Source organism: Salvelinus fontinalis, chromosome 20 (assembly GCF_029448725.1).
Source record: "Salvelinus fontinalis isolate EN_2023a chromosome 20, ASM2944872v1, whole genome shotgun sequence".
NCBI lineage: Eukaryota > Metazoa > Chordata > Actinopteri > Salmoniformes > Salmonidae > Salvelinus > Salvelinus fontinalis.
The window spans coordinates 24,322,396-24,344,792 of NC_074684.1; the positions used below are offsets into that span (position 1 = coordinate 24,322,396).

The 22,397-nt window shown below is 41.8% G+C and overlaps 1 protein-coding gene across 1 annotated transcript in view; it reads right to left on the bottom strand.

Moving 5' to 3' along the window:
* Positions 1-21,480, bottom strand: part of LOC129817558 (heparan sulfate glucosamine 3-O-sulfotransferase 5-like) — a 68,985-nt gene extending 47,505 nt beyond the window's left edge. The window contains exon 1 of the mRNA XM_055872939.1: positions 20,876-21,480. The gene's annotated coding sequence lies outside the window, so the exon portion shown is untranslated. The remainder of the gene's footprint in view (positions 1-20,875) is intronic.
* Between the last annotated feature and the right edge of the window lie 917 nt (positions 21,481-22,397).

The following is a 22,397-nucleotide window of genomic DNA, read 5'->3' on the forward strand; positions in this document are numbered from 1 at the left end:
ACATTTACAGCCTACTCAATCACTTTGCAAAGCTAATGTGTATAGGCCTCCTGGGCATTGTGACAACAGTAAAGTTTGGTGGATGAGGAATAATGTTCTGAGGCTGTTGTTCATGGTTCGGGCTAGGCCCCTTACGTCCAGTGAAGAGAAACCTTAATGCTACAGCATACAATGACATTCTAGACGATTCTGTGCTTCCAACTTTGTGGCAACAGTTTGGGGAAGGCCCTTTCCTGTTTCAGCATGACAATGCCCCTTGCACAAAGCGAGGTCCATACAGAAATGGTTTGTCGAGATTGGTGTGGAAGAACTTGACTGGCCTGCACAGAGCCCTGACCTCAACCCCATCGAACACCTTTGGGATGAATTGGAATGCCGACTGCGAGCCAGGCCTAATCGCCCATCATCAGTGCCCGACCTCACTAATGCACTTGTGGCTGAATGGAAGCAAGTCCCAGCAGCAATGTTCCAACAATTAGTGGAAAGCCTTCCCAGAAGAGTGGAGGCTGTTATATCAGCAAAGGGGAGACCGACCAACTCCATATTAATGCCCATGATTTTGGAATGAGATGTTCGACTACTTTTGGTCAAGTAGTGTATGATAAGATGAATTGCCATAATGTACATTTCTTTTGATTTTCCCATGATGTCAAGCAAAGAGGCACTGAGTTTGAAGGTAGGCCTTGAAATACATCCACAGGTACACCTCCAATTGACTCAAATGATGTCAATTAGCCTATCAGAGCTTCTAATGCCATGACATATTTTCTGGATTTTTCCAAGCTGTTTAAAGGCACAGTCAACTTAGTGTATGTAAACTTCTGACCCACTGGAGTTGTGATACAGTGAATTATAAGTGAAATAATCTGTCTGTAAAGAATTGTTGGAAAAATTACTTGTGTCCTGCACAAAGTAGATGTTCTAACCAACTTGCCAAAACTATAGTTTGTTAACAAGAAATTTGTGGAGTGGTTGAAAAACGAGTTTTAATGACTCCAACCTAAGTATATGTAAACTTCCAACTTCAACTGTACATACTGTCTTCTGGACATAGCTCATCCTATCTATCTACTGTTATACATACCTTTTCCTACTTATATACTGTCCATACTGTCTATACACACCACATATTTATATTCCTGACTCCGATATTCGTCATTCTTTTTATTTTTTTTCATCTTTTGAAATTAGTTGTGTTAGTATTGTACTGTTAGACATTTACTGCACTGCTGGTGCTAGAAACACAAGCATTTCGCTGCGCCTGTTTTAACATATGCTAATCTCTGTGTACGTGATTTGAAATGACATAAATAATATTGCACTGTACTGTATATATTTAGACTGTATTTTCAGTGTTTTGAACTACATTTCAAGCAAGATCTGTCTTCCTGCCTGATTTCCCTGAGGAGATCCAGTTAGCTTGTTTTCGCCCTACTTTGATCACTTAAGCTGAGATGTAGCAACATGAAGTCATTCCCAACTGATGAGTTATCTTATTTGTCTCTAAGCGCAAAAACACCAGAAGAGTCTCTGGGTTGTCATTGTATAACTAGACCCATGATAATTCCACACATATATGTCCAAAATGATTGACACCCTTGATAAAGATGAGCAAAAAATTATGTAGAAAATAAATAATAGAAATACTGAACTATATTGTATGCAAAAGAAATTGGGGAAATTATATTATTTTATACTAACACAATTGCTCAGAGAGAACTATTTGATCACTGATTTAATATCTAGTTTTACAATGAGTCATTCTGGACATGAGATGTCTTCCTGCCAACTCTAAAATTCTTCTGCTTTTTTGCATGAACATCACACAAACTTAATCAGGGGAAGCAGCAGATGAGTAAATGTATTGGAGCTGGTCTAGACATAGATACAGGCAAAGTAACAAGCACAGTGGTAAACTTGGCTTCGCTGGCTCCAAGCCCACCTAGTAAACAGAATCAGGAAAAGAACATCTGTCTCTCAGACCTCAGTGCTCGGTGTAGACTGTAGAGGGTAGAGAGAACCCCCTCTAAAGTAAATCTATAGTCTCACTCCAAGGCTGCCATGTGCTCCAAGAGCAAGTCACATCCATAATGCAGACAGGGTAGAGGAAAGGAGCCATGCCTAAAATAAGCAGAGCCTTCTTGATGGCAGTGCTTCCTGATCTGAGGTGGCCGGGGAGGGGAGCCACATTACTGCTTCTTCTTCTGGCTGACTGTGGCTCCATTTGGCATGGCCGCCACTCACTGTTGAGGCGGTGATAATTGTAGATTGCCAAAATCATTGACCAGGAGGGCCTTTAAATGGCATCTACAGCTTGAAGGATGAATGGTTAAGGGTAAGCAAGCCTGATTGATACCGCACACACAGCTCTGCAATAACATGGACAGTCTGCTCCAAGATGGCCGCAAGGCAAAGTGCACACGAGCAGTAATCCAGTCCCATGTGATGATCAAGCTCCCAGGAGTATCGTTTTCCTTACACAGTGTTGAATACAGGGACTCAGGTGTTGTGAGTAAAGCAAAAACAACCATTTTTTTTTTACTTTCTTTCAGCATGAAATTGTTTTGTCAGTGGGAGGAGAGAAAGGAAACTTTACCCCAAAGAAGTCCCCAGCGAAGTGTTTTGACTGTGAGCTTAATAAACCATGAAGAAATCATTAATAAGTCATGCTCTGCTGTGTTGACAAATAATGAAGAGTGCATCAGCTGGGGCCACAGAGTAAATTAAATCACACACTCAGCCAAAAGTCATATAACAGCCAAGGCAACAGCTATTCCCACGAAGCAGCCCTTTCTGTGCATGCTGTGTGCTGTGATGCATCACTAGTTAAGAAACCCAGCAGAAAATGAAAGCTCAGGTGGGTTAGAAGTGTAGAAGTGCGGACGGCTCTATTTCAGTTGTTATTGTGATGGCTGGAAGGTGAACATAGTTTCTCTGAGGCACAGCACCAGTGACCTGTCAATGCTGAACAGAGAGACATAACTCTTCAGCTTTCACATGAGAGGTTGTTGATAGGAACCGATAACATCAAAATGAATACTTTCTCCAGTAAGATGGGATACAAGAGACATTGACATCAATGTGGAGGGCCCTGAGATCTATGGATTGTTATTGTCCATTGCTACATCCTGTGTAATAAGATCCTGTCAGTTGCTCCCTCCCAAGTCCCAATGCTAAGCTATGAACCTTGGAAATAATATTGAGTGGATTTGACTTCATAAAACATGGCCACTTTAATATATTTTTTAATAGGATTCTGCGGTTTTTACGGAGGCTCATCTAACCATGGCCACTGTTACCATGGTTTATTTACAGCGGGGTATAAACATGCATTCCAATGATTACAGAGCTCATATAAACTCTGCCTCATAACCCGACTGTTGATAGTCATCTATTTTCTTTGAGTTGCAGATACAGTACAATAATATCATGTCTAAACTTTTCATGGCTTTATCATGTCTAGACAGAGCTGTGTAATGTATATCACATCGCAATGGGTTTATTTACAACTTTTTCCCCTTGCATTGGGCTCATAGTGCAGAAATGTTTAACAGGGTATATTATACAGAGTTTTACCTTGGTGTCACGCCCTGACCTTAGTTCCTTTGTTATGTCTCTATTTTGGTTTGGTCAGGGCGTGAGTTGGGGTGGGCATTCTATGTTTTTGTTCTATGTTTTATATTTCTATGTGTTTGGCCGAGTGTGGTTCTCAATCAGAGGCAGCTGTCTATCGTTGTCTCTGATTGAGAACCATACTTAGGTAGCCTCATCCCACCTGTGTTTTGTGGGTAGTTGTTTTCTGTTGTGTGTCTGCACCAGCCAGAACTGTTTCGGTCGTTCTCTTTGTTATTTTTGTTATTTCAGTGTTCATTAAATAATTTTGGACACGTACCACGCTGCACCTTGGTCCTCTCCTTCCAACAGCAGTTACACTTGGCCATGGTTTCCTAGCCACAGCTCTGGAAATGTGTTTGACCCCACACAGTGTGGCCTGCATCAATCTTCCCCAACTTATGACACTTCCCTCCTCACTGACAACGCACGCAACAGCCGGCCATTATATTCATGGCTTGTTATCAATAATCTCCTGTTCGGGAAATTGTGTTAAAAGGACACTACCGATCCCACAAATCACAGAGCAGCAAATCCAATTAGACAGAACCACGTCTAGTGGATTTAATTCTGCTGAACCAATACTATGATGCAGCGTTTTACTGATAAGAACGGCATACCTTGGAAATAAATCAATCTATTTGCACAAATGAGTAGCACTGCTTATGCACTACTTGGGACATATTTGAATTGAATAAATACACCTAATATCTCTCAAATGACAAGCATGAGGGATAATTGAGACACAGATCTATTGGCTCGCAGACTCGCAGTCATGGAACTATTCAGACCAAAAGCAAATATGTATCTTCACTCTAGTAAAAGTGTTCATAGTTGAGTCTGAGTTCTGGGGTGATAGCTTTCCCTGCTCCTTGGGCTGAATCAGCAACATGGACAGCAGCCCTGCAGACTCCTTCACAGCCCTGCTCTGCTCTAATCTATAGATTCTGTACTATGAAGCCCTGGGGCTGAGGATACTGTAGCCTGCCCTACATAGTCTAGGAGGGAGGTCTGTCCCATAGAAATATCATCTCATTATAGTTCTGTGGTCTGGCTATGCCACTGGTTGCTTTGGTAATGGTTCCAACACATTAGCTGTCGATGTCTAACACTTGAATGTAAATATATTTATTCAATAGTATTTAAAGGAACACCCCAGAGGAAGTTGACACCACTATTTAGACCTAATTTCCTGCTCTAGAGAGAAAATGCATGTTTAGGTTTCACCTCTAAAGACTATTAGAGGTATATTATATTCACAATTTGGGTGTTGGAATTTCCACGTGGAGTTGACAAACATCAACAAATAAGGCACTGACAGCTGTCAGTGTAGCTAGCTAGCATGCTAACATTATCTAGCTAGCTATCTTGCTAACCTTATCTAGCTAGCTAATGTTATCTGTTAATTCTGTTTTTTTTAACTACACCGTATTCAAAAAGATTAGCCAGCTGGCTCAACGGCTGGTTCTGGAGCACATATTGATTTAGAGGAAACCACTGGCCTATCTTTGACTTTGCCATCTATTGTTATCTCCAAAGTTTTTGCATCTTCCATAAATTGCGCCTGCAAATCCGCCATAGAAATAGATAGAAAGAATAAGATGAATCTCCGCTAATATGGATAACTTTGAAAGATAGCTGATATTAGTTTTTCTGCATTGTAATGGACACGGGGCAATCTTTGGTAGGTAGGCTGCTGGCAGGCTTTGGCCGCAGTACAGCAAAGCCTAGTAAGCCCGTGCTCATGGTTCTCACAGGGGAAGTGAAATGATAGGCTACAATGAATTCGCTCATGTTCATGCACACCACGGGTTTGCTAAATGCTGTCATATCACACAATTATACCATATGTAAAATGGTTAAATATACAGTACCAGTCAAAAGTTTGGACACATCTACTCACTCTTATTTGACTATTTTCTACATTGTAGAAGAGTGTGCAAAGCTGTCATCAAGGCAAAGGGTGGCTATTTGAAGAATCTCAAAAAATATTTAGATTTGTTTAACACTTTTTTTGTTACTACATGATTCCATAAATGTGATTTCTTGGTTTTGATGTCTTCACTATTATTCTACAATGTAGGAAAATAGTACAAATAAAGAAAAACCCATGAACGAGTAGGTGTTATAAAACTTTTGACCGGTAGTGTATAGATGTACATATACTGACCTAGATAGTAGCTGGAGCTCCAGAATGGATGACCTCGCTCGCTGCAACCCCCGAGTCCATCTACCCCCGGTCCGTGTCCATACCCCCCTCCCTTACACCTACCCTCCATCCTCCTCATCTCCATTGTGCCTTGCGATGCAGAGGCTGCACCTAATCTTGGAAGACGCTCAGCTGTCCGCTGATAATGGAAGTGGCTGTCGGAGATGGAGAGCACCTATGACCTGCAAATGTATTTGTTGACTCTGAGGTCATCAGCTCCGGTGCTCAATGCAAACTGTTATTCTCAAGGCCTTTTTTTCTGCTGCCTCAGCTTTTACCCCCCACCACCTACCACATCATCCAAAACGCAGAGAGAAACATGGAAGAATGAATAATACATCCCAGTTCATGCATGTATTGTGTTCATATGAACTCAACACTGCATGTGTAAGTAGCAGAGTCTAAGTAGTGAAGCAATTGAAATAACCTAAAGCTTGAACAGTGGACTTTTCTTCTACTGTAGTTACATTATTGTGTTCGTTACAGTGTTTTGGTACATTAGCATTAGGTCAGATTTCTGCATATAATATCATTAGTACAGCAGATTTAAAAGAAAACCCAGCAAATGTGATGTTATATAAAAACACAATTGTATGCTGCTGAAAGGGCCAAACTGGATGGCTGATGCAGTTTTGTGGAGTAAACAGAGAAACAGAAAGTCAACAGAACTGCTTTGAAGACTAAAAGACCATCAACACTTACAATTGAGATCTCTGAGATATTACACAGCCCAGGAAAACGCCATTTGAGAGAGAGAGAGAGAGAGAGAGAGAGAGAGAGAGAGAGAGAGAGAGAGAGACTGGATACAACCATGGAACATGCTTACAATGTGTAAACACAGAGATGTCAAAACAAAAATGACAAAAAACAGAATTATTTTCAGGGGCTGTAATGTTTGTATAACCTCCTAGGTCACGTAAGCAACAGTAAGCTTAAGAAGCTGTTATGCAGCAGGCAAGGCTGCAGCTCTGAGAGGATAAAAACCTGTAGGTTACATCCCGGAGGATGTACTGTACCTTGACTTGTGCCAAGGCCCACTTGCACCTCATTCTATACGTGACAAAAAATGTAATGATGGATTGTGTGTGCTTCTGAGAGAGCAGAGGAGTGCAAAAGGTGCACTGGAACAGTTTCAGCAAATGTTACACACTAATATTCCCAAATTGAATACTGCATTTGAGTGTGGTTATTTCAAATTCATTAGGAGACACAAAAGAAATACAAAAAATAAAGCTAGCCATGAAACAACCCTGCACATTAATACTTGAGCACATGCTCCAAAAAGTAGAGGGAAGGGGAGTATTTGTAACTGTGGGATCTGACACTGAAAAGCATTAGGTGAGTCTCGTTGTTTTTATTTACATTTCTTATTTAACCTTTATTTAACTGGCAAGGGCAAGGGCACTGCACTCTCAGGCCTGGAGAGGGTTCAGAAACAAAACTTTACATTTGGCCGAGTGAGAACATGAGTTTCTAAGCAAAAGTGACAGATTTTGCTTTCAGGATGATTTTAATATTTCAAAAAGCCAACAGTGTCAGAGTACTTTAAGTCGAGGTCCCTGATAGTTCTGCTTGAGGGTAATGATCTTATGATAGTAATATTGTTTGCTGTAGAAAGGCATTTCCATCAAAAAGGACCCTTGAGCACCAACATGGGAAGTTCATAGGAGCATATCAAATTGGGTGTCAAAGGAAAGATACAGTAAGAGTCCATATTTTGGGGAAATTAAGGCATACAGTATATACATTTTTCAACCATTTTCCATCTTAAAAATTAGGCATAAGTAAAGACTTTGGTTTCTGGATAAACAGATAGAAAAGGGGTCTTATAAAACATCTACCAGAAAAAGCCTTAAAAGGTATCAGAAATACATTACATTTAAGTCATTTAGCAGACGCTCTTATCCAGAGCGACTTACAAGTACATACATTCATACTTTTTTTGTACTGGCCCCCCGTGGGAAACGAACTCACAACGCTGGCGTTGCAAGCGCCATGCTCTACCAACTGAGCTACACTGAGTGTACAAAATATTAGGAACATCTGCTCTTTCCATGGCATAGACTAACCAGGTGAATGCAGGTGAAAGCTATGATCCCTTATTGATGTCACTTGTTTAATCCACTTCAATCGGTGTAGATGAAGGGGAGGATTTTTAAGCCTTGAGACAATTGAGACCTGGATTGTGTATGTTTGCCATTTTGAATGGGCAACACAAAATATTGAAGTGCCTTTGAATTGGGTATGGTAGTAGGTGCCAGGCGCATCGGTTTATGTCAAGAACAGCAACGCTGCTGAGTTTTTCACGCTCAACAGTTTCCTGTGTGTATCAAGAATGGTCCACCACCCAAAGGACATCCAGTCTACTCGACACAAGTGTGAGAAGCATTGGAGTCAACATAGGCCAGCATCCCTGTGGAACGCTTTCATCACCTTGTAGAAGGGATTCTTAATGTTTTGTACACTCAGTGCACATCAACACACAATAATGTTGACGTAAAAAACCCTGCCAACTAATATCAACACATATTTCGTTTGGGAAAAATTATTTACCTTCTGTAAGTTTAAGAAACATTAACTTTTGCCTTGTAATTCCATTACCAAAAACCCACATATCTTCAAGATATTTTCTAATTTCTGTCCCTCATGAGGGGGGAGGATAATGACAGTTCACAGAAGTAACAAGTAATTAGTGCTGAGGAGCGGTTATTTTTCGTTCTTTAAACAAAAGGCACTGAATTGGTGGAACGACCCACTACCTTCTATAAACACGTCACTAAAACCTAGGATACTTGTTTAGTCTATGTTAAACCATTATGCTCCATACCATAGTTAGAACATAGTTGTTCTAACATAGTTAATCAGATGCCAGTAAGAGTTCGAGTTAAGATGATCTAGCAGCTCTTCCTTCACCTGTCGGCCTTAAGAAAGAGCCTGCAGTTTATTGCATTAACCCCATTAACCTTGAATATCTTATTCAAATACATGCAACAGATTGCATTGTCTATTCAAAACAGTGTCCTCAACAGCATCATTCTCCTATTATTCTCTTATTATTATTGGTGGTAGGTTAGCCCTGGAGTCAGGTCCGTCAAACTAAAGGACAATGCTGATGTTCTGACTGACTATTTTAGGGCTATGACGTGGGCGAGCACTGGGTGTCACTCAGCCTATGTGCCCTACTCCGTGGGCTAATTGATGACTAAAGGAATGCTGTAGCCTCCTAGCTCTGCTATGTGAGACCAATTGAATATTAATGGGATTTTGCTGTTTTGACAGCAGAAACTTTCCAGTTTCACAGCCTTTATGGCCTCTGACATGTCTCTTATTAACGCCCCTCGGGCTGCAACAGGGTGACCTGAATACGCAATCAGACACAAGACTGTCCTGAGAATATAATAAAGTTATGAGGAGGAGTCTGCCCTCTCAGAGATTCAGGGAGTAAACTGGCTATGAAATGAACACATTTTAGAGGAGCTGGTAGACTGATATTCTGAAACCATGTAAACTAGATCCTCGTGTTTGTTATGCTGCCTGCAAGAAAAACACAAATCATTAAAACGTAATCGTTGATCCACATAAGCACTGGAGATCAAACATGAAGGTTTTGTCATGGTTTAAGTGATCAACGTTCTTATGCATTAGGAAACCATGTTCACATGAATCTAAGCAGTCCTGGGTCAACTTCTTTCTCAGAACATAGTTTAAATGGGCAGCAGGGTGTTCTAACTGGTTTCCTATGAGAAGTAAGACGTGCCCAGGAGACATCCAGACCATTTCTACCTAAAACATTCCTTGGTTGGTTCTCTTGAATTATTCAGCTTGCTATTAGATGAAAGTCACGCAGCCTCCAGCTCCCCCCCCAGTTCCTCTGCTTATAACACACCCAGACAGGGTGGCCAGCACTGACAAGAATATCCCATAGCCCTTCCTCCTCTTCCTCCTCCTCTCTATAAATATACAGCAAGTCAGTAGAATTGAACATAGAACTTTAAGACTCTTTACATTCCTTGTGGCCTACATGAAGTCAAAAGATGTCTCGAGTGATGACGGGCTGAACAGAAGCACTTTGCCTTGTGGTTACACAACTCTGTCCTACACAGCCTCGTTACATTCAATTATTCATGTATATAAACCATTAGCCTGACCGGAGGCCCTCGGCATTACATTCCCAACACAACCTACAGTACAGTCAACTTGGGGAAAATACCACACCGTATGAATTAAATAAGGATGTGCTCCCCTATTAATTCCAATAAATTATTATCCTGTCAGTTTCACACTAGTATTTTATTTCACTAGTTCCCCCGAATCATTAATCTCTTTTAGTGAGAGACACCAATAAAAAATGAGAACTATAAACTTACACAACCTTAGATCTGCTCTGCTCCATATTTCTTCTCTACTGGTATCAGTGTGAAGGCTATCTGGGTAATTGTGTTTTGCCTGCTGTTCTTCTTTTCTAAGTGCATCTGCTTAGACCTCAATTACAAGGGGCCATTTCTATAAGAAAGGGAGGTAATTGAATACGGTGTGGGTCATCCCATTTATTAGTATGACTCATCATTAACACTCTGGCAACAGCGATCGATACAACGTAAGTGAAAAAAGGACTTGAAAACAAGGCTCAAACAGCAACGAAGCGCTCCATCAGATAAATGCCACCCATAACTCAAAGTGGGTAGACTAGAGAGAGAGAGAGAGAGAGAGAAAGAGAAAGAGAGATTTTTCTCTGTCCGAGGGCCGGTTAGATTACTCCTCATCAGCATCACTCTCCAGTGGCTTAGCCAGATCTGAATGACATCAAGCATTCCAGACTCCATGTCCCTGTCTCTCCATTCATCTCTGTATGTTTCAGGTTCACCTCTCCTGGCTGCCAGTAGCAGTATCTCCAAGATGGCAGATTCCTAGATGTTTCAGTCTGTGGATGCAAACTGAGGGATGAGGGTTAAATCAGAGGAGACTGTCTGTGTACAGAATTTGTATCTCAATACTATTTGACTTGAATCAAGTTGTCAACCCATCCATTTTCATTTGCCTGGATCCATCTAAGAGGCTTGTCTAACTGTCCTATCTCAGGCAATTTCCTGTTGAAAAGTGGAAATATTAAACTCAACATACTCCGGGGCTAGGAACCGATGCCGCTGTATGACTGCCTCTGAAAGACTCTTGCCTCAACACAAAATTGTCAAATTTCGATCTTTTTGCAAGAGATAGCCTCAGCAATCCTAGCTAAGCCGAAAGAACTCAGTGGAGAAACTAGGTCCACGGTACACACTATGCTCGCTCTGCCAACACTGCTAAATATTCATGCTTATTGTTTCTATCCCTGGATGCTGAAAACTTTGAATCTTTAAATGGTACAGGGCAGTAAAATGTGTAGCTCTCCATCCACAAGCCCTACAGGGGATGCATAGCTCTCCCAAAGACACGGGGTTGCCATGGCAACTCTGAGAGCACCTCCCCAAAAAACGTGTAATTGATAGCAGTGAATAGCAGCTCAAAATTAATCACGCTTCTCTGTCACTTTGTGTTGCATTCCACTGTCAGACAGATCAAACCTGTATCCCCGTAACTCTGTGCCCCTGTGTGGCCCAAGTTAGGAGAGTACTCTGTCACTACATAAAAAAATGGCAGACTTGTCTAGACGTCCTAAAAACTATCAAATCATCTTCGCCAAGAATGGGATGTTGTTTCACTAGCATGAATCACCAAAAAATAATCTCAAGTCTATATACTGTAATAAACACTAAACCAGACATATGACTTGCTGGTATTGTTTATGATGCCACTTGTAAGGTAACATTACAGAATACATTAGTTCTCATATCTTGTTCTCAGCAGAGTGAATTGACGAAGAGAAATGAGGCCCCTTCTCTCTCTCTCTCTGTCCTTTTCCCCTCATTCCTGGCAGCCATGAACCTGACTCTCATTTAGTTATGTCTACCATTAGTCAACCAAGCTTCAACAGTGTATATTATTTACGGTCAAGACTTCAGCGGCGACGCACTAATGCAAAAAAAAAACAAGAAAACGCTGAACCCTGACGCAACTCGACACGCCACAGTGGAGAAAAACCCCACCACAACCTCTGTCTGTCTCTGTGAAGTAATGAGTGAGTGCTCTGCAGTCAGACAACAAACAAATACTGCTCTCATCATTTTTGTCAACAGAGAGGTCAGGCTGGAGAATGATACCCTGCACACAGCCGGAGAGGAAGGCAGATCAGATAAAACTTGATGTTTATCAATTGATTCACAAGCGTGAGACTTTATGAAGCTTTGAAGGGGGAAGGGGAGATTGTAATATCTTCCCCAGAATCTTTTTTGTGTTGCCAGATCTATACCAGAATTAAACATTCATTTAAAACTACATATTATAAGAGACACATTATGTATAACATTTGAACGATCTTGAATGATCTGATCTTGTGTTTGTATTCAGCCAGTGGCCAATATGGTCAGTCAACAGTCAATCACTTGTGTCATATGATTGAAAGCTGTGGAAAGAGCTTGACAGAGATACACGAGGGATGACTGACATGCATAGAGGAGATTATGCCTGTTATTAGGAATGTTGACCTTCTCTCTGCAGCTATCTGCATTGGGTCTTCCATGGGACTGAACATACAGTGCAGAACAGTACACACATTCCTCCACTATCTTTTTACTGTTGTTTTACTTTACTTACCTACACACACACACACACACATACCTTTTCGCACTATTGGTTAGAGCCTGTAAGTAAGCATTTCACTGTAAGGTCTACACCTGTTGTATTCGGCGCACGTGACAAATAAACTTTGATTTGATTTGACCATGCAATCTCAATAGACAAACATTGGCAGTAGAATGGCCTTACTGAAAAGCTCAGTGACTCGTGAATACAGTATATCGTGAATCGCCCATAACTTTGAAAAGATTGAGATATGATTTTTAGGCCCTATCTCCAAGCCTTAGTGTGTATGTGTGTGATGCACATGTGCATGTACGTGTATGTGGAGGTCCCTGATCTCCCATCTGATCTAGAATGGGCTACCCAATCTGTTCCCTTTGCCTGAGATGAAAATGTGGATTGGACTAAGATATGTGACAGAAGACAAGCCGAGCTCTTCCTTTTAAACATACAGACGTTTCAAATGTCTAGAATGTCCTATGGATGAACAGATACTTGTCCCCCCAGATGGAGGAATCGAGGTCGGGTGAAGTTGCCCCTAGATGCTGATCTTGGGTTAGTTTCGCATTTTTCCCACTAATGGTTCATGTTGGGGAAGGGGAAGTGGATCCGTTAATTATTATTATTTGTATTTATTATTTAACTAAATTAATCCTAGATCTGTCCCTATGGGAAACGCCCCTATGAAGGTCACAACTAACAGTTTCTAAATGAGAAAAGGCTAAATTGATTCCAATATTGGTCCAAACTCAAATGCCCACCTCTTTATATAAATGGAGTAATAATATACCTACTCATGTTATTATCTGTGTCAGTTACTAACACAACTATTATGTGTTTTGACTTGACACAAAAATGACTTGTACTAATACAATGCCGACATTCACCAATGCTTGCACATATACGTACACTACATATGCTTTAAAACCTTATTTATAGATTTTCAAATTTAAAAAAAAACAGTACAACCCCAACCCCTCATTCTCCCTCCCTCCCTCCCTCCCTCCCTCCCTCCCTCCCTCCCTCCCTCCCTCCCTCCCTCCCTCCCTCCCATCCATCCACTTTGCAGACTTCCATTGAAAGAGGACAAGGCGGCAAGCTGGCAGTGAGCTAGCAGCAAGATTGCATTCTGGTCTAGAGGAAGTACCCCAAAAATGGCAGTGACCGGGTTGGGGCTAACAGTTGTATTACACATATCTGAGTATGCCTCTGGGGTCCCAGAGGCCAGTCAAAGATTGGCATGACCAAAACATGTGCCCCACAGTCGCTGGACTCTGGTGGCATCTCAAACACTTGGGGTCAACATTTGGGTATATTTTTTCCAATCTGTCATTTGAGTAATGGAGACGGTGCAAAACCTTAAACTGAATAAATGTCACGCCCTGACCATAGTAAGCTGTTTTTCTCTGTGTTGGTTGGGGCGTGATAGTGACGCGGGTGGGTCATCTAGGTGTTTGTATGTCTATCTTGGCCTGATATGGTTCCCAATCAGAGACAGCTGTTTATCGTTTTCTCTGATTGGGGATCATATTTAGGTAGCCATTTTCCCCATTGTTAGTCGTGGGATCTTGTATACAGTAAGTTGGCTTTGTGCACTCCAGTAGCGTCACGTTTCGTTTGTACTTTTGTTGTTTTGTTTAGTGGGTTTCTCTTTATTAAAAGTATGTGGAACTCTATGCACGCTGCGCCTTGGTCTCATCATTACAACGATCGTGACAAAAGATCCCACCAACAAAGGACCAAGCAGCGTGCCCAGGAGGAGGAAGTATCCTAGACTTGGGAAGAGATCCTGGATGGGAAGGTTCCTGGACTTGGGAGGAAATCCTGGCAGGACAGGATCGCCTTCCTTGGCGGGAGTGGCCTAGGAGCATGAGAGGACAGCAACAACGTCGGGGAGGTAGGCCACAGAAACCCCAATACATTTTTGAGGGGGGCACATGGAGCAGTCGGCGAAGTTGAGGGGTGAGTCAGAGAATGTCGAGGAGTTATTGGACATATTTGAGGAGAGTGAACGGAGGGGTGAGTTAGAGACCTTCGAGGAGTTGTTGATCAAATTGGAGGAGAGTGAAGAGAGAGAGCTGTTGGTTTGGCGTAGTATGCACGGCATTCGCCCTGAGGAGCGTGTTAGCTGTCTGATGCCACCTGAGTCAGCTCCTCGTACTCGTCCTGAAACGTGTGTTAAAGTTCCGGAACAATTGATGCCGGCTATACACACCAGGTCTCCAGTGTACCTTCTCAACCCAGTACCTCTTGTGCCAACTCCTCGCACTCTCCCTCAAGTGAGCTTTTCCAGTCAGGTGTGTCCTGTTCCTGCTTCTCACACTCTCCCTCAAGTGCGTGTCCCCAGTCAGGTCCGTCCTGTTCCTCTTCCCCGCACTCGCCCTGAGGTGCGTGTCATCAGCCCGGTGCCACCTGTACCGGTCACTCACTATTCCTAATGGAAGCACTGCTACAGGTGCGCTATCATGGCTTAGCCTACAACAGAGACTGGGTGGGGGACGATAAGTAATGAACAGCGAGAGCTTGCAACAGGGACGATGAGGAACACGGGAGGGAGCGAGGCCGTAGGCATCACTCACTCACAGAAGAAGTCGTCGTCATTATTTATGCATTCCAAATTCATTTACACACAGTACAGAGCACTGGTAGTAAATATGGATCATGCTAGGGGTAATTCCCTGCGTTTTCCTTCAACGGCTTTAAAACCACAAGCACCACAGAGGGAGAGCTATCACTTTCATTGTTCATCCAAACACAAACGAAAAAAGAAACAATTCCTGATATACCCTGAGACTGATTCGAAAACCTGTAGCAAAAGCTACTCAACATATCACCAATACTATGGCATGCATTTTTGTATTTCTAATTAAACCATGCTTATTTCATATGTGAAATAAAAATGTGTGTTTGAAAGAGAAGCTCAATTGGAAAAAAGAAAATGAGAATCAGAAGTACAAACACTAATGTAAGGATTGCAACGGTAAACCCTTGAGAATGGCGTCTAAATTGTTTTAGATGAATCCTGAGAATGAAAGCCATATGCCTAATGGATGTGGATTGTGATATTGTTTTCAAAGGTGCTAGTACGCGCCGCTGTCCTTCAGATGTTACACAGCCAGACCGCCACAAATAATTACTGGGAGGTATAATAGAGCACACTTGATCAGACCCAAGAGGAACAGAATGCAAGGGAAGAGCAGATCGGTCTGTGAATAATGATCACAGTCACCTTAGCTATAACTCACCAGCCACAGGTAGATGACTTAGATAGTGGTGTCAGCACAGAGGACTGACACATTTTTACATGATATGCAGCAGCTTTGAACACCTTTGCCCATCTCTTCTCTTTCTCTAATTACATTCATTGCAACCAAGCAATTCATCTCAGTTGTTGTTCTGCAAACACCATGGATTATTATGGATCAGGAATGATGACACTGATTCATAAGGGCATGATTACACTGTGTATGTTTTTAATGGTTTATCTTGTATACTAAATACATTCAATTAGTGCTTCTGCCCCCAAACATGAATAAAATGTAACATAACTAACTTGGGTTTTGAGAGATGGAGAAAATGTATTCACCATAAAGGACAATGTCAACTCTGAGTGACAGGGTGTGTTCTTTCTCTCTCTCTCTCTCTCTCTCTCTCTCTCTCTCTCTCTCTCTCTCTCTCTCTCTCTCTCTCTCTCTCTCTCTCTCTCTTTTTTCCTGGGAGTTTTACAGTGCTTGGCAAGCTCTCCAGCCAGGCCTGTTGTTTCATCAGCCAGTAGCAGGACACCTCATTTTTTACCTCCAGAAGGTCAACGGAGACTGGCCTGTATTCAACTTTCAGCTTCCTGCCTGGGAACCCTGCTGCAGCCCTACCCAGCGGGAATCATTAAGATGAATACAACAATATGGTGCCCTGGCTGCCTCCCACTGTTTGCCATTATGGCATTTATTATCTCAAATTAGGCTTTCAACAATGCAGCAGCCATTAGTTCATCCCTGTGGTGTACTGTTGCCTATGTGGGGGTGGAAGGTAAGTGGAGAGGGGAAAGACACACTCCTTTCATGAGATCCATCCTTTACTTACAGTTTCTGCTGAGAAGGAGAAGGATATCAAGCTCTCTAGTGAAGTCTACTGGTGCCCATGTTTTATTTTAATTTTATTTATTTCACCTTTATTTAACCAGGTAGGACAGTTGAGAACAAGTTCTCATTTACAACTGCGACCTGGCCAAGATAAAGCAAAGCAGTATGACAAAAACAACAACACAGAGTTACACATGAACAAACGTACAGTCATTAACACAAAATAAAAAAAAATAGAAAAAAATATGTACAGTGTGTGCAAATGTAGAAGAGTAGGGAGGTAGGCAATAAATAGCCCATAGAGGCGAAAATAATTAATAATAATAATAATATGGGGATGAGGTAGTCGGGTGTGCTATTTACAGTTTGGCTGTGCACAGGTACAGTGATGGGTAAGTGCTGAGACAGCTGATGCTTAGTTAGAGAGGGAGATATAAAACTCCAGCTTCAGTGATTTTTGCATTTCGTTCCAGTCATTGGCATCAGAGAACTTGAAGGAAAGGCGGCCAAAGGAAGTGTTGGCTTTGGGGATGACCAGTGCAATATACCTGCTGGAGTGTGTGCTATGGGTGGGTGCTGCTATGGTGACCAGTGAGCTGAGATAAGGCGGTGCTTTACCTAGCAAAGACTTATAGATGACCTGGAGCCAGTGGGTTTGGCGACGGATATGCAGTGAGGGCCAGCCAATGAGAGCATACAGATCGCAGTGGTGGGTAGTATATGGGGCTGTGGTGATTAAACAGATGGCATTGTGATAGACTACATCCAGTTTGCTGAGTAGAGTGTTGGGGGCTAATTGGTAAATGACATCGCCAAAGTCAAGGATCGGTAGGATAGTCAGTTTTATGAGGGTATGTTTGGCGGCATGAGCGAAGGAGGCTTTGTTGCGAAATAGGAAGCAGATTCTAGATTTAATTTTGGATTGGAGATGCTTAATGTGAGTCTGGAAGGAGAGTTTACAGTCTAACCAGACACCTAGGTATTTGTAGTTGTCCACATATTCTAAGTCAGAACCATCCAGAGTAGTGATGCTAGTCGGGCGAGAGGGTGCGGGCAGCAATCGGTTGAAGAGCATGCACTTAGTTTTACTAGCATTTAAAAGCAGTTGGAGGCCACGGAAAGTGTTGTATGGCGTTGAAGCTCGTTTGGAGGTTTGTTAGCACAGTGTCCAAAGAAGAGCCAGATGTATACAGAATCGTGTCGTCTGCGTAGAGGTGGATCAGAGAATCACCAGCAGCAAGAGCGACATCATTGATATATACAGAGAAAAGAGGCGGCCCGAGAATTTAACCCTGTGGCACCCCCATATAGACTGCCACAGGTCCGGACAACAGGTCCTCCGATTTGACACAATGAACTATATCTGAGAAATAGTTGGTGAACCAGGCGAGGCAGTCATTTGAGAAGCCAAGGCTATTGAGTCTGCCAATAAGAATGCGGTGATTGAGTCGAAAGCCTTGGCCAGGTCGATGAAGACGGCTGCACAGTACTGTCTTTTATCGATGGCGGTTATGATATTGTTTAGGATCATGAGCGTGGCTGAGGTGCACCCATGTTCAAGACTGAGCTGGAGAACACAGAGGCAGGTGGCTTAAGGAAGTTATGCCGTTGTCTTTTTACCCATGTTGAACATCCAACAACATGGCACTGCAATGTGTAGATACTAACGAAGTTCATTCTGCCATTGCACCTTATTCAGTATTGGTCTGTATGGTTTATGTCTTTGTTTACACAGACTGTTATAGATGAGGTTGGAGACTTAACTAATTGCAAAATACATATTATAAAGTAAATGCAGAATAATGATGACAGGCCAATCTACACTGCAAAAAGCATCTGTAGACAGTAATGAAACTAAATCACCACAGAGAAACGAGCGGAAGACACAAAGAGATAAAAACGAACACACAGAACAAAGAGCCTACACATAGGAAATGAAAGAGAGGGGAGGCTGAGAGAGAGAGAGAGAGAGAGAGAGAGAGAGAGAGAGAGAGAGAGAGACACACACACACAGAGAGAGAGTGAGAGAGAGCGAATCTGTTGATGTTATCCATTATTTGGTGGTATTGTTACATATAAAATCAAAATCAAATCCAATTGTATTTGTCACATGCGCTGAATACGTGTGTATACTTTACTGTGAAATGCTTGCTTACGATCCCTTCCCAACAATGCAGAGTTTAAAGATAAAAAATAAAATACTAACGCAAGAGGAATAAAATAAAATACACAAGAATGGAGCTACAGTATATACAGTGAGTACCGGTAACAGATGTGCAGAAGTAAGAGGTATTTGAGGTACATATTTACAGTACATGAAGGCAGGGCAAAGTGACTAGGCATCAGGATAGATAATAATAACAGGGAAAAAAAGAACAGAGCAATAGCAGCAAATTATGAGTGTAAAAGAGTATGTGTGTGTGTGTGTGAGTGTGTGTAATGTGTATGTATGTGTGTTTGCGTTGTGTTGGTCGGTCTGGTATCACTTTAAACTCATGAATTTCATTGGCATAGGAAAAATATGACTGGATAGCACATAGCAAGCTTAGGGTGCAATACAACCAGCGCTTTCCTGTCTAAATAATGCCTTGGTCTCCATCCTTCAAAACAGAACACAGAGAAACCCCAAGAGTAAACCTGTGAGGGATACATTAAAATACACTAACTCTTGTGTTTATAAAGCAAAGACCCTCTTGAATCTACCTACCCAATCACTAGAAGCCCAGATCTGTTTTAGGATCTGAAAATGTCTGACATGAGAGCTCTATTTGCACATCAGAGTAATCAGGTTCTAATTATTTTAATTTGCTGGATGAAGGTGAAAACTTTGAGAACAGGTCTAAGAAAATACAGTACATGACCAAAAGTATGTGGACACCTGCTCGTCGAACATCTCACCCGAAAATAATGGTCATTAATATGGATTTGGTCCCCCCTTTGCTGCTATAACAGCCTCCACTCTTCTGGGAAGGCTTTCCACTAGATGTTGGAACATTGCTGCTGGGACTTGCTTCCATTCAGCCACAAGAGTATTAGTGAGTTCAGGCACTGATGTTGGGCGATAAGGCCTGGCTCGCAGTTGGCGTTCCAATTCATCCCAAAGACGTTCGATGGGGTTGAGGTCAGGGCTCTCTCATTTCATGAAGTCCCCGACGAAACAGTTATTGTGCTGACTTTGCTTCCAGAGTCAGTTTGGAACTCAATAGTGAATGTTGCAACGGAGGACAGGTGATTTGTACGCGCTGCACGGTCCCGTTCTGTGATCTTGTGTGGCTTACCACTTCAGGGCTGAGCTGTTGTTGCTCCTAGACGTTTCCACTTCACAATGACAGCATTTACAGTTTCCCGGGGCAGCTCTAGCAGGGCAGAAATTTGACGAACTGACTTGATGGAAAGGTGGCATCCAATGACAGTGCCACTTTGAAAGTCACTGAGCGCTTCAGTAAGGCCATTCTACTGGTAATGTCTGTCAATGGAGAATGCATGGCTGTGTGCTCGATTTTATACAGCAATGGGTGTGGCTGAAATTCACTAATTTTAAGGGGTGTCAACATACTTTTCTTTATATAGTGTATTATAGTACATCCTAAAAAGCAATCTGTAAGCGAATGTATCTCAAAAGCTATCTCTATGATTTTTTGTTTTATCATCAACAATTTTTATGAACTGCCTGTGTAAAGCATTTCGTGATCTCTATCACTCCCATAGTACGGTATATAGTAGAACATGCTATAAGAATTCATAAAGCAATTTACAGCAAATAACAGCATAACACATACTGTAGAGGCTGTGCATGTTTATAATACATCAACTATAAACAGGTGATAAAGTGTTACAAATTAATTTAGTGGAAATATGTTTGAGATTCTGGAGGTTATTACATGGTTATTAGATGGATATATAGTATACTATGTATCCAATACATACGTTAGTATAACTGTGAACTGAAAGGCTGACATAAGGGAAACTTTTGTTTGTTTGTTTATAAATATTATATTATTAAATCATGGGCAAAAATAATGATGTCTAGAAGGTCAATTTGAGCTCTGTCCTGACAGGTGGAAATATGGAGGAAAATGCAAAGGCCTATTACTTCTGTGAACTAAGTTATAGGGACTTTGGAATGAAAACGTAAAATATGTCAATACAGCCTATGCTTCCTTCCAGTTACCTGTCTAAATGCCTTAGTGACGAATTAGTCGGTAGAAAACAGCCTAGTCAGTACCCAGCGCCTTACCGACATTGTGAAACGCATGACACGTCTAGAAAAATGTTTTGAACCAGCAAAATGTTACTGTACCTGTTCGGCATCCTCCTCGGGACACGGCTATCCTCTCAGCAGCGAAATACACAAAAACTGACAAGATGCAGTAGAGGTCAGAAAGCGCCTACACATAATCAACTTCCCGCAGGCTAGAGCAGGTGCTTCTCCGTCTCAAGCACCAACACACACTGCCGGAAGAGTTGTCCCGGAGCGAGTCGTCTAGAAAATGTTCTGGTCGGCTGTTTTCATATGCTCTCAAAGTATTCTATACAATCATCTCGATGGTTCCAGACTGACACCAGTCTTGGCGATAAGAAGACAGGTGTAAATGTGCTAAATTAGTGGGATATTAATGGTGTTGGTGAATCTCAGAGCTGTCCCGCGGAAATTTTAGATCTGCATTAAAGTACGTCCGCTCCTGTTCTCTCTGGTTTTAGGGGACCTTGAAAAAATACTGTGCTGTTGGAATATGCGCGTTCAAGCTTCTGAGTTCCAAATACAATAGGATCGCCCACCACCACAGACCTCGACCAGTAGCAGCAGACTTCTGACGGACGACTGATGTTGAGAGTTTGGGGGTGTTTCTTGGAGAAGAAAGGTGGATGCGTGAAAATACATGTAGCTCAGCTCAGACAAGAAAGGTGATGGTCGGAGCTAGTGCAATAAGTTTCTTGTGTAGTAGGCTATTGTAACTTCATGTTCAAATGTGAATCAAATTAGCCTACCATAAAAACACATGTGGTCCTTTATATAAAAATCCTCAGCTATGTAGAATGTAAATAATTGATAACCAGGGCAAAGTGTGTGTGTTATTGACAAGGAGAGGTCCTTAAATATCCATAAAACCAATAGTACCACTTAATATTTGAAAGACTTTCCAGGGGCTTCATGCTTGGCACTGTCATGACATTATATAATAGGACAATTAGCTGATAACCCATATCATCAGCTCTACTGAAAATGCCCTAGATAATTTGGCACTGAAGTCGGTATTTGATAAAGATGCATCCAAAGCATAACTTTGGATGCAGTGCCACAAATATCAATTAGTACATTAGAAGATGATCAACCTCCTAATACAGTTGTATATAATATCGAGGCTTCTCAGTCACTAGGCTAGTTTGGTCACAAAAGCTATTTGAAGAACTAGTCTGGATGTGTAGCACTCACAGCTGCCAGATGGTCATGCGTTAGATTTTGCAATTATTCAGTCATCCCAGAGCCGATTGAATCTGTCAAGCGTAAGACAACTTGGCTGGTCTTTTCCTGTGCTGCAAGTGGAACCATGGGATATGTACTAGTGAGTTTTTTTTACATCAATAAATTAATCTACATTCCTACATATTCAAATATAACTAATAAAGCTTATGCAGGTGCTGTTGCTCAAGATTTAGTTACAGTAGTTTAGCTTTGTAATTGTTTTGGAGAGCACAATGTGTCGTTTTCATTGCAGAGGTGAAAAAACATTATTTACCTGTTCCAACTTTTACTAACCACACAGCACTTACCTGCACATAAAAAAACATGTTATTCCTTTTAATAGATGTTGAATGTTTGC